Source organism: Zingiber officinale, chromosome 11B (genome assembly GCF_018446385.1).
Source record: "Zingiber officinale cultivar Zhangliang chromosome 11B, Zo_v1.1, whole genome shotgun sequence".
NCBI classification, from domain to species: Eukaryota; Viridiplantae; Streptophyta; class Magnoliopsida; order Zingiberales; family Zingiberaceae; genus Zingiber; species Zingiber officinale.
Window position 1 is genome coordinate 22,135,335 of NC_056007.1, and position 12,549 is coordinate 22,147,883.

Here is a 12,549-nt window from a genome sequence, read left to right on the forward strand (position 1 = left end):
AATTCACTAAATTAATGGAAAATGAATTCGAAATGAGCATGGTTGGTGAACTTAATTTTTTCTTAGGCTTACAAATAAAGCAAACTAAAGATGGAATATATATTCATCAAACTAAATATGCAAAGGAATTAATTAAAAAATTCTGCATGGAAAATTCAAAAATAATAAATACACCCATGGCAACCAACATTAACATAGACTCTGACCCTGAAGGCAAACCAGTAGACCCAAAGTACTATAGGAGTGCCATAGGAAGCCTGCTTTACCTAACTGCAAGCCGACCCGACATATTATTTGCAGTTGGTATGTGCGCAAGATACCAGTCTTGTGCAAAAGAGTCACATTTAACCTATGTTAAAAGAATACTTAGGTACATTAAAGGTACTCTAAATATAGGACTCTGGTACCCTAGAACTTGCACCTTTGACCTTCTTGGCTATTCTGACTCGGATTACGCCGGATGCAAGTTAGACAGAAAAAGCACAAGTGGTAGTTGTCAATTTCTAGGACAATGCCTAGTAAGTTGGTCAAGTAGAAAGCAACATTGTGTGGCTTTGTCTACCACTGAAGCTGAATATATAGCCTTAGGTGAATGCACATCTCAATTGCTTTGGATGATGCACACTCTTAAAGACTATCAACTGAACTATCATAACACAAAAATCTCAATTGATAATATAAGTTCCATAAATTTAACAAAAACCCCAATTCATCACTCAAGGACTAAACATATAGAAGTGAAGCACCATTTTGTAAGGGATCATGTAGCTAAGGGTGATATTATACTCAACTATGTTGAGTCAAAATCAAATCTAGCTGACATCTTCACAAAACCCTTACCTGAACTTGAGTTCAGCTCACTTAGAAGACAAATAGGAATGTGTTGGGTAGAATAGACAATGTTTGGTTATCATTTGCTTTTAAATTTCTAGGAAAATACTTATTTCAAAATTCCAATTTCTTAGAATTTTCAACATTTGGAACTAGCCTAAGTTTACCCCTAGAAATCATGTTCCCCTAGATTAAAGCCAGAGCATCTCACAAACACCTAGGTCTACCTTGCTTGTGTTTGAAAAACTTAGAAAGGCGTGAGATGCATAGGGTACAGCCTGGACTCAGGAATGCTTATATTTGTGCATCAATATGAGTCTGGGCGTTAAACACATCATAAATAATAATCAAGTCAAGTCTTCCAGCTCTAGCCAACTCTAACTGGACCAAATGGACTTAATTTGACTAACCATGTGAAAGCTACTGCTCTCTAGGCAATCAGCAAGTAGCTAAAGGTTAGACAATTGGGAAAAGTGTGTTTCAATTTGTTGTTTAAGCATGATTGTACTTTAAGATTCTAATCAAATTACTTTACCTGATATTTTAAAGGCTCTGATACTTAATCAAATTAAACTCAATAATTTAATTTGACTCATGCTTGGACTAGAAAACAAACTACTGCTACTCCCTCTGTCCTAAAACTAAATATTTTTTAATATCAAAGGTTCTTCAAAATGAGTATTCAAAACTTAATTATAGTTTTTTCAAAAAACTTGTCCATGTAATTGAGTATTCAAATAGTTTCAAATCTAGTAAACTTTTTATAACGTGTTAAAGGTATTTTTTTCAAATGACCTCATATTTTCATTCAATTGACCTCATATTTTATAACTTCTAAACAAATCCTTTTATTGAAAATTCAAATGCTCATATTTTCAAACTTAATTAATTTTAAGACTATTTGAACTAGACTTAGTTAGATTGTACTCTAAACTTAGCTATTTGGCAAAATATTTTCTCAATACAAATCATTTTGAAGCTGAATATATAGCTAAGTATTTTCAAATTTAGAAAATTCCAAAACTCAAAAAGCTAACTCGTTTTTGCTAAGAAGAAAATTGTTCTTTTTCCCTCTTTTGAAAATTTTCCTTCAGAAAATACAAATCTACTCTCAAACTGGTTTATTTTTTGATATATGGCAAAGGGGGAGAGTAGGAAAATTAAAGTTAAAGGAAAATTCAAAGAAGAGAGTAGGTAAAGTAAAGTTAAATTCAAGTATTTAATAAAAGGAGGGCTTTTATTAAGGGGGAGTCTTATATTACAAAGTTAAAAGTTTCCAGCTTAACTGTTATTGCGTTTGAAGTTTATTTAAGCTTGGTTAACTTTATGCAATTATTACATATGTTGTTTTTTCTTAACTTTGAATTACGTGTTGCCATAATCAAAAAGGGGGAGATTGTTGGTGCGGGAAGCATCCGACGATCGAACCTAAGTTTTGATAATGGCAAAGGATTCAAAGTTAAGGTGCTTTGTTATCTGACAGCTTTTGCTGAGTGTTTCAGGAAAGTCCTAACTGCGGTTAGGCAAGGTAAAACCCTAGGGGGTGGTAACCCTAGGTCATAGGGGGTGGTAACCCTATGCGGAAAGTCTTGGCAGGTCGATGGCTTCAGGCAAAAGTCCTAGGGGGTGGTAACCCTAGGTGGAAAGTCCTGGTGTCGCGAACCAGGTGAAAGTCTGAACTGGCCGGTGAAGCGGATGTTCAGCAGAAAGTCCGGGAGCATCGAGTGCCGAGCAAAAGTCCAGTCGATCTGGAGGATCGTACTGGCAATAGGTAAAATCTCCTAAGAGGAGTAGGTGAGGACGCGTTCCCCGTAGAGGGAACAGTAGGCGTCGGGTCGACCTAGGGTTTCCGGTTGGAAACCCGAAGTCAGACCCGGACAGTCCGGAGACTGTCATAATTTCATATTCATACTATTATGTTGTGTTAACTTTGTGTTGCAGGTATCTTTGGATTAACATACTTGCAGGTACCAAAAACACAAAGAAGGACTCGGATGAATATATCGAGGCGCCCATGGAGCTTGAGGCGCCTGCGAGCTGAAAAGGCCAAAGAAGATGAGGCGCCTTGAATGGAGATCAAGGCGCCTTGAACCGGAGGTTGAAGGCGCCTTGGATAGGCTGAAGGCGCCTTAAACCAGATAGAGTTCGACCAGGTCCGTGCTGATCCACGCGGGTGACTCAGCTCGTTCAAGGCGCCTTGGTGAACAGTGTAAGGCCCCTTGAACCCCCTTTATAAGGGGTCTCGACCAGCAGCTTCAGGACAACAACTTCCAAGCAATCCTTGTGCTGCGTGCTGCTCATTCAACGACCGTGAAGTGCTGTTACAAGTCCACGACGACCAGGAGCTTCGAGATTACGATTCTGTCGTCGGTAAACTTGTTTTTAATTACTGTACTGATTGTAAATCTTGTACTCTTTTTCGTACCTATAAGTGTTGCCCACCGAAAGCGATCAAGGATCGCGGGCCTTCGAGTAGGAGTCGACCTAGGCTCCGAACGAAGTAAAACTATCTGTGTCCTTCTGTGATTGCATTCGTTACTTCCGCTGCGTATATTTACTTTGGTAGTTTTACGTTTCCGATACGATAAAAATAGCCGCGAGCGCTATTCACCCCCCCTCTAGCGCGATCTCGATCCAACAGATTCGACCGTATCATTGTCTGATGCTTTACGGGTTGCGTAGGCGTCTTGACTTTGATGTCATGTCGAGTGTCTATACTTCTATCATATCCCATAGCGAGCCAAGCGGTTACACCATCTATATGCCTTATGGGCATGTAATTACTGACTGGCTTGAGACCCTGGGTATTGATGTCTCTAAGGGGAGGATAGTAAAGATGGTTAGGCAGGATTGTCGACTTGGGAAACGTGCGTTTTCCAAGTCTAGAATCTTAGGACAGGCTGGGGCGGTTAGGTGGAAGGATGGGAGGGCACTAGGTGAGTTACCTCGACGACAGGTTACTCCTGTTGTTGCTCCTCCTGCTGCTGACGATGGAGAGGCCGATCCTGATCTACGCTGGCAGATCGCCGAGCTGGAGAGCCGCTTTGACCAGCACGATGAGATGATATCTGCTGAGCTGGATGGCCTGCGTATTCGGATAGACCAGCGCTACGATGACCTGCGCGGGCAAATTGACCAGCGCTTCAATGATATGCGCAGTCATCAGGTGGTGACACAGCAGTTGCTACTCGGATGGATGGCACGCTACCCGCCTCCGCAGTCTTACCCAGGCTATCCATCCTCAAGCGTGCCGCCTCAGGATTTCACTCCTCCTGCCGATGATGGTGATGTTCCTCAGTGTGAGGATATTGATTGATACAGTCTGTTTGTTGACTGTCTGTATTTTGGATGTCATTTGTTAGTCTTTATGTCGGACCTGGATGTTTGTACTTCTGATGCTACTCATGTATTTATGCTACTCAGTTTTATATTTGCTTGCTCTTTATTATGCTTCATTTTCTATCGGTTTTTAATATGCTGTTACTATGCCATGATTTGATTGTATCTTATGTCTTTCTTATTGTCATATTGTTACCTTAGAGGGAACTCTAGGTCAGTTAAGAGAAGGCAGTATGGGTTAAGGGGGAGCCCTTTGAGTTTTTGTCACCTCATTTGCACCTTTTCGGTGTTTGACAAAGGGAGAGAGGATACCTAAGTTTAGAAATGTATGAAAGCTTGATTTTAGGGGAGAGGATAACGGGAAGGATCTTGATTCCCGTCATTGACTTGGTGGTGTATCCGTCTTAGGGGGAGGATCCTGATTTCCCTAAAATTATGGGTATATGAGCATTTCTGATCTAAACTTAAATCGTGTTGTCAAACAACAAAAAGGGGGAGATTGTTGATACAGTCTGACCTGGATGTTGTTTTGCTGTTGACACTGATTTAAGTTTGTATCAGATATTTAACTCAGATTAATTACTAATCTAGGTTGACTAGGTTGACCTGATTGAGAAAGTCCTAACTGGGATGTTAGGCAGTTGGAAAGTCCTGGTGAGTGAAGCTAGGTGAAAACCCTAGTGAGTGAAGCTAGGTGCAAGTCCTGGTGAGTGAAGCCAGACAAGGGAAAATCCAGATGGATCAAGGGTGATCGGGCATCTGGTGTTGAAAAGTCCAAGAAGGAGACTTGGCACGGAGTGGTCAGAGAGGGCTCGGTAGCTCGTTCTCTGGACCGGACAAAGTCGGAGAGGGCTCGGTAGCTCGTTCTCCGGACTAAGTCGGAGAGGGCTCGGTAGCTCGTTCTCCAGACTAGGTCAGAGAGGGCTCGGTAGCTCGTTCTCAAGACCAATCCTAATATCACATGGGCGTTGGATCGGTCAACAGACCGATCCAGTGGGATTTTGATTGCCTGATCGGTGCACAGACCGATCTGGTGAAACTATGTTTGCTGATCGGTCTGGCGACCGATCAGGGAACCGATCCATATGAACCCTGATCGGTCTGTAGGACCGATCAGGTCATATCCTGATCGGTCTTGAGACCGATCAGGTGGGAGTCGCGAGGAACCGGATCATTAAGCCCTGATCGGTCTGCGGACCGATCAGGTCATATCCTGATCGGTCTTGAGACCGATCAGCTGATATCTGTGAGAGAAACCACTCATTAAGCCCTGATCGGTCTGCACACCGATCAGGCCATACCCGATCGGTCTTCACGACCGATCGGACATCAATTCAAAGGTGTGGATCGGTCCGCGTCTGCACACACTGTCAGTTTCTGTTGATTTCTGATTCGTTTCTGATGCGTCTGATCTAACATCTGCTTGTGAGATTTTTGAGTAACAGGTTGCAGGTACCATGATGATGCTTGAATTCAAATCAATGACTATCAAAGGAATAAAACAAAATGGTTTTGCCACTGGTTATCGCTGCAAATTGTGCAAAAGAAGCGTCAACGTTCACTGGCTTGTTCAGTTGGCTCACTGGCTGCAATCAGCTTGACTCTTCCTTATTGGTTCGAGCTCAGAGACACCAGTGAAGACCAAGGATAGTATTGGTGTGAGCTCAGATAATCAGATGAGGAAGAAGCGTGATTGGCGACGCCTGGTTCGGCTACAGTGATACGCTACTGGTTGACGTGATTCGATGCAGTGGTTTGGCTCTGGCTGAAGACAGCAAGAGAGCAGAGAAATAAGAAGGAGGTAGAAGAGAGGTTTGGTGAAAATTCTTTCTTTTGGTAGCAAACTCTCTGTCGACGTTCAAGCAAGGGTGTTCTGTGAAGCTCTTGGCTGTGAATCTACTTCTTCTTCACTCTCTGCATTCATTGTGGCTGTAAGTTGATTGTGCATTCATTGTAGCCACAAAATTCTGTATGTCTAAGTCTTGTGCTTCATTCTAAATCTGTTTTGAGACTTTATGGGAGGTTTCTCCACCGAGAAGGAGAAATACTTAGCCAGAATCTGTCCGGGGGTTGATCTACCGAAAGATCAAGGGATCGTCCACCTTACGGACATGCCGAGGAGTAGGGGCAAGTTATCCCCGAACCTCGTACATCATTGTGTTAGTGGTGGTGTGTTTTCTTCTTTGCATAAGTGTTTGTTTTGATTATTTCCGCTGCGCTAACAAATCTCTGTGTAGAAATTTTGTTTTTGTTTTTAAGAGGCTATTCACCCCCCCTCTAGCCATCTAAGATCCCAACATACACGGCCTGACTCTTTCTGACTTCAAATCTTGGCACGGCCGTGTGAGTTTCACACGACTGTGGCAACTTCTACCTCTGCTGCAGCCACACGGCCAAGGATCTCCACACGGCCTGGGCAACCCCCCATGGAGGGGCCGTGTGAGGTTCAGGTATGGTGCCTTCCTCCTTTTCTTTGCTTGCAGATTTGGCCTTGAACATGAATCTTTCACCAAATTCGACTCCTGTGTACAGAAAATGCACAAAAGTAGATCTCCGAATAAAAAGAGTAAATATGCTAAAAGGAAAGCTGGAAGTACGAAAATACGTAGACAAAGCATGTGCAAAGTATATGAATGTGTGTCAAAACATGCTAAACAAAGGTATATAATCTATGCACATCACACCCCCAGACTTAAACCTTTGCTTGTCCTCAATCAAAATGCTACAATCTAAATTCATATGTTCTACAACACATTCATAAACCCTAATGTACTTTCCTAACTCTATCAAAAAGTTTAAATAACAAGCATGATCATGAAAATAAGTCAAGTATGGCTCAAGCATAAGTATCTTGTGCACAGTGTAAAAAGTAACTCAAAACTCTTCAAGTTTCAATCTATGTCCTAGTCAAGTCGTCATCAAATTTGAATTCCTAAAGTTCCCGTTGATAGACAAGTAACCAGTGATAAGAACTTACTTGCCACACACTTGGTTTATATATCTCAATCAACCCAAGGTCTCAAAGGCATGCTCAATCTCAAGAGAAGCCAAGCAGTCATTTCCCCAGTAACCTAACTCGGTCTCAAAGGGGTGACTTACTAGATTCCACTCACGATAACTATTTTTTTATATCCCTTATTCACTTTTTTTTACAAATGTACTTTTAGTACAAATGTTGAGATATTTTGATTTTTCCAAATGAGCTTAGATGATTTGAGCATCATCTAGTAAGCAAAATAAAGTTTGAGAAATCACCATGGAAACCAAGTACTAAACAAAATAAGATGAATCAAAACTATTTCAATGATATCAACTATTCAAGCATTAAGTAATAGTGAAGTGAAAGTAGATCCTTAAGGTTAAGCCAAAACTAAAAACTCATCTCCATATGATTCTTAGCTTATTTCATGCTACCCAAGATAGAGAAAAGAAGTACATAAAGCATACTACTAGCATCATTTAAACATCATGAATCTAGATAATGAACGTGATAACATTTTCACTTAAAGACAAGAAAGCATATAAGTAAAGTTCGATGTTCTCAAGATTTTGCCATAAGATTTTCAAAACAAAATGCACAAGACATAAGCAAAAACAAAAACAAACAAAGTAAATCAAATGCATCCCCCCAGACTTAAATTTTTCATTGTCCTAATGAAAACTAAAAACAATGCGGATGAGATTAAAAGTTAGAGAAGTTACCAAATGATGCATGCCAAATGTCATTAACTTTCCCATCATGTAGATGCACTCTTCCTAATCTTTGAGTCCTATAAAAGAAGATTGACAACAAAAAATTAAGTAGAGGATACATTTTTATTATAAAGAAAGAAAAACATGAATGAAAATAAGGAAAATGAACTTGGGTTGCCTCCTAAGAAGCGCTTGTTTAAGGTCATTAGTTTGACCACCTCATTAGATTCATCTAAGTCTCGCTCTTGGAGGGTTCTTATTATGGAGGGAGCTTTCAAAATTGGCATTAAAAAATGAAGTATTGCTCTCTCCATCTTTGTCTTCTTTGAAGTTCTTTCAAGTGGTCGAAGATGGTTCAGTATGTGCTTCTAATTATTAACCCAAGTGAAATCTGCACATGCAAAGAAAATACATATCTCCCATAAACATATTAGATAAGATAGAGCCATAACCATATTAAGATAAGCAGTATAAGAAATAAAAACTAAATCACATCCAACAAAGTCGATGATAGGTACCTCTATAAAATTTTCCAAAAGATCACAAGAAATACTAACCTTATTTTGTTGAGAGATACCTGAAATTTATAAACATATAGATGTGACTTCCTCTTAATCAAATGATGGTTCTATCTCTGGCTCAGGTGTTGATAATATCAAAGATGGTGATTCTTGAGACTCTGCTAGCTCTGCATAAATCCCTACACATTGTTCCACAACATGATCAATTCTTACAACCTCTAAGGGTTGTGTGGACAAAGGTGGTGATCCTTGAGATGCTGCTTCCACAACACAGCTCCCTACACATTCTTCCACATCATCATCATCAACACATACATCAAAAAATAAACCAACATCTATATCCTCAATAGGAGAATCAATAACAAGAGGATCAATAACTTCACTTGTAGTTTTAAGTTGAACTACCACATCACATTCATCATCTGAAAATTCAATGTCACTATAACACCTTATAAAATTTGGAGGTAGATCTGAAAACTTATTTACCACTACATTATTAATAAAATCCTCATCTGAAGAGTCCTCATCTTCATATCCATTCAAAAAACTACACTCAACCATATTAGTGTCATAGGATTTATCGAAGTCTTTATTTTCATTGACCCCCACTAACCTTTGTGGAAAAGGAACCCTTAGTGAAGGTCCTGGGAAAGATTTAACTTCCTTTTTTCCAAATTCCCTTTGAGCTTTTGGAGGAGGTCCAACTTTCTTATCTAGTGTTGGTGTAATCAATCGTTGAGGGAAAGGTACTTTTGGCCTTTTGGAACTTCCTAGAGAAATGGAACTGAGTTCTTGTGGTTTTCTATTATTCTTCTCCTCAATTATAAACATGTCCTTCTTCATAAGTTCTTCTTGATTTTTGCCACTTCTCAACCCAACATCATCACACTTTTCACTAAATCTTGACTGAGTAGGAGGGGGATCTTCTTTGAACCATTTTGAAACAACACTTTCAATCTTTGCCCCCAAATGTTTGAACTCCCCGTTCTGTGACTTATGATTTTCAAAACTCATAGATGGTTGAGTTACAATTTATTTGACAGGCTCTATAGCATTTATAGCTTGCACTTCTTGAATGTTTGAGGAAGATTTCATTCAACTTATGTTCGACCATTCATGGAGGTTCAATGTCACTTGATCAATTAACATATATGCTTCATCTACACTTTTGTCCATAAAAGAACCTCCAGCTGATGAATTTAATAAACTCTTGTCTAAGAAAGAAATTCCCCCATAGAATATGTGCAGAATCAACCATTTTTCAAAACCATGATGAGGGCACTGTCTTTGAAGACTCTTGAATCTATCCCATGCTTCAATTAATGATTCTCCATATGTCTGAGCAAAGTTTGTTATGCAATTCCTCATATACACTGATCTTCTTGGAGGAAAAAATAATTCAAAAATTGCTTCTCCAATTGTTCCCAACTTGTGATGCTTTGAGGACGGAGAGAATATAACCAAGTCCTTGCTTTATCCTTCATACTGAAAGGAAATGCCATCAATCGAGCTGCATCTGCTGACACTCCTTCATATTTCACCATATCACAAATCTCTAAAAATGTTTCAAGATGCAGATAAGGACTTTTAGATACATCTCCTCCAAATTTGTGAACTTGTATCATGAAAATTAACTCTAGGTCTAGTTGGAAATTTTCTGCTTCAATTTGAGGTTGCACAATGGGAGATAAAAATCTTGCAAAAAATGGTGTAGAAAAATTTCTCATGGGACTGCTTGACATGTTAGTGCTCATGGATATTCAAGAAAATGCCAAAAACTTGTTGATCATTCCGCAAGTGTACGGAAATGTCGTAAGTAATAATAAAAGATATCATATCCACAGGGACTGGAATAAGCACTAAGGATGTCTCAACACGAATAAACTAAACAACAAATCAATCGATTCACAAAAGCTAAATTCAACTATACAAAGTAAAACATAGGAATAAAAGAATAATAAACAAGAATAAGGGCTGCAATAATATGATGTTCTAGGAGTTTTAGTTTCTTTATAAGGTTCATCTGTTAGTTAGAGCTCTAGAGCCAATCATTTGATGATTGTATGGACTCATGTATATCATATTTTTTTTGTATATTAATAAAGGCATTGGTTTTTGGTTATTATGCTTATTTGTATTAGTGTCAGATAAAATAAGTATAGTAACGTCCTTGAGTAGAACGTTCATACCTATATCAATCGATTAGTTGAATCGATAGTGAGATGATATAGGGAACACTACTCTAAATCATTCCTAGTCGAGTATTAACATTCAGGGACAATGTTAATACAATAAGACTAGCATGTAGGTCAGCTCGATGACTTGATCTCACAAGTCATGGATATAGAGATATCAAGCTGACACATGGGTATGCATTAGAGAATGTATACTGAATGACCCGCCATGAGAAAGTATCATCGATCGTTATATGAGTGTCATATACTTTCTCATGTGGCTATTAGTATGACTATTAGTCCTTAGACCTGAAGTCACCATGGATCCCTACATAAGGAGTTATGTACTTTAGTTTCGTCAAACGTCACCCGTAACTGGGTGGACTATAAAGGCGATTACTGGGTATATAACAAATTATGCAGAGGGATATGAGTGATGTAGATGGGATCTATCCCTCCTATATGATGGGAGAGACATCGATATTCTTGATAGAGTGAGACCACGAAGTGTATGGTCATACCCAAATGAGTCAATATGAGATATTGAGCTCATTTGATTGAGTGAGTCTACTCGGAGTTCAAGATTTAGATTGGTCAGAGGATGACACGGTCTATGCCTCACATTGATCAATCTAGATGTCTAGGATAGAAGGACACTTGTCACATATTGTGAGGAGTCACAATTAGTAGTCACAAGGTGATGTTGGATCTCAACATTTCTTGTAACTTGGGTAGCAATGATGTATTGCTAGATGCCGCTCATTGCTTATGTTTTTAAAGGAGTTTATAACATTGCCAACGTTACAAGAACCTATTGGGTCACACACAAAGAACATGTGCATGGAGATTAGGTTCATATGATGAACCAATAGGATTAGATTCATATGATGAATCAAAGATTGGATTCAAATTAGACTTATTGAGTTAGACTCAATTAGATTCAATTGTTGAATGAGTCTAATTTAAATTTGATTCATGAGTCAATTTATATTAATGAATTGAGATTCATTAAATTAAAATTGACTTGAATCAAAGCTTGGATTTAACTCAACTAGGATGAGCATTGGTCAAGTTTGACTTGACCAAATAGAGGTTGACACATCAAGTTTTGACTTGATGAATTGACACATCATGAGGATGACTCATCCTACATGGCATGCCACATCATCCCCTTATATAATGGTGTGCCACCTCATGGAGGTTACACACCATTAATCCTCTTAATGTGGCCGGCCACATTAATGTGGGGGTTACACATGTGGTGGTCGGCCACACTAAGTGAGGAGAGGGTTTCATTTGGTGGTAATTGAATGGTGTTCAATGCTTCTTCTTCCTTGGGTGCTTCTCCCTCTCTCAAGCTTGCTGATGGTCATGGCTTCATGGTGGAGAAGAAGTGAGAGTTGATTTCAAGCAACTAGGTGGTGTGAAGGTCACAAAAGGAGAGTACCTAGAGGAGTGTGTGAGTTCCTTTTTTCCCTTCTCTCCTTTCTCACCTTTTTAGATCCAATCCGAGAGCCCTAGAAAGTGCTAGCACACTTGTGGGTTCTCCTCTCCATCTTTGAGTGGTAGAAGACCACTCCTTGTTCGTGTGGATACCGCTAGAGGACCGTTCGCTTGACGGTCTCGAGATCCGGCTACCTTTGGACGTTGCGGGATTACGAAGGGCACGCATCAAGGGTAAATGTTTTTCCCTCGTAGATCTAAGAGTCGATCGTGTTTTAAACTCGTACTCGTATTTTTTGAAAGTTTTACCTTGCACGAGATCCGTGGCTTGGGCGATTCGGGGTTTCCGCGATGCGAAAAGCGATTTTCGCGGCCCGAAAAACCCAACATCATCAATATAAATGATCTACCAAATCTTATTTCTCAATTATCCAATGTTTGTAAAGGGTTGCCGGTTCTCTCTTGCAATAGACAACCGGCCTAGGACTGAAATCTAAACCTAAATGTGATCAATTAGGGATGAACCTATGTTTTCCTTATACGGGCAT

The 12,549-nt window shown here is 39.6% G+C and overlaps 1 non-coding gene across 1 annotated transcript; it reads left to right on the forward strand.

Moving 5' to 3' along the window:
* Positions 1-9,648: 9,648 nt before the first annotated feature.
* LOC122035500 lies at positions 9,649-9,754 on the forward strand. The gene has a single exon (XR_006127048.1). It is a non-coding gene; the product is annotated as a small nucleolar RNA R71 (small nucleolar RNA).
* Positions 9,755-12,549: the final 2,795 nt, after the last annotated feature.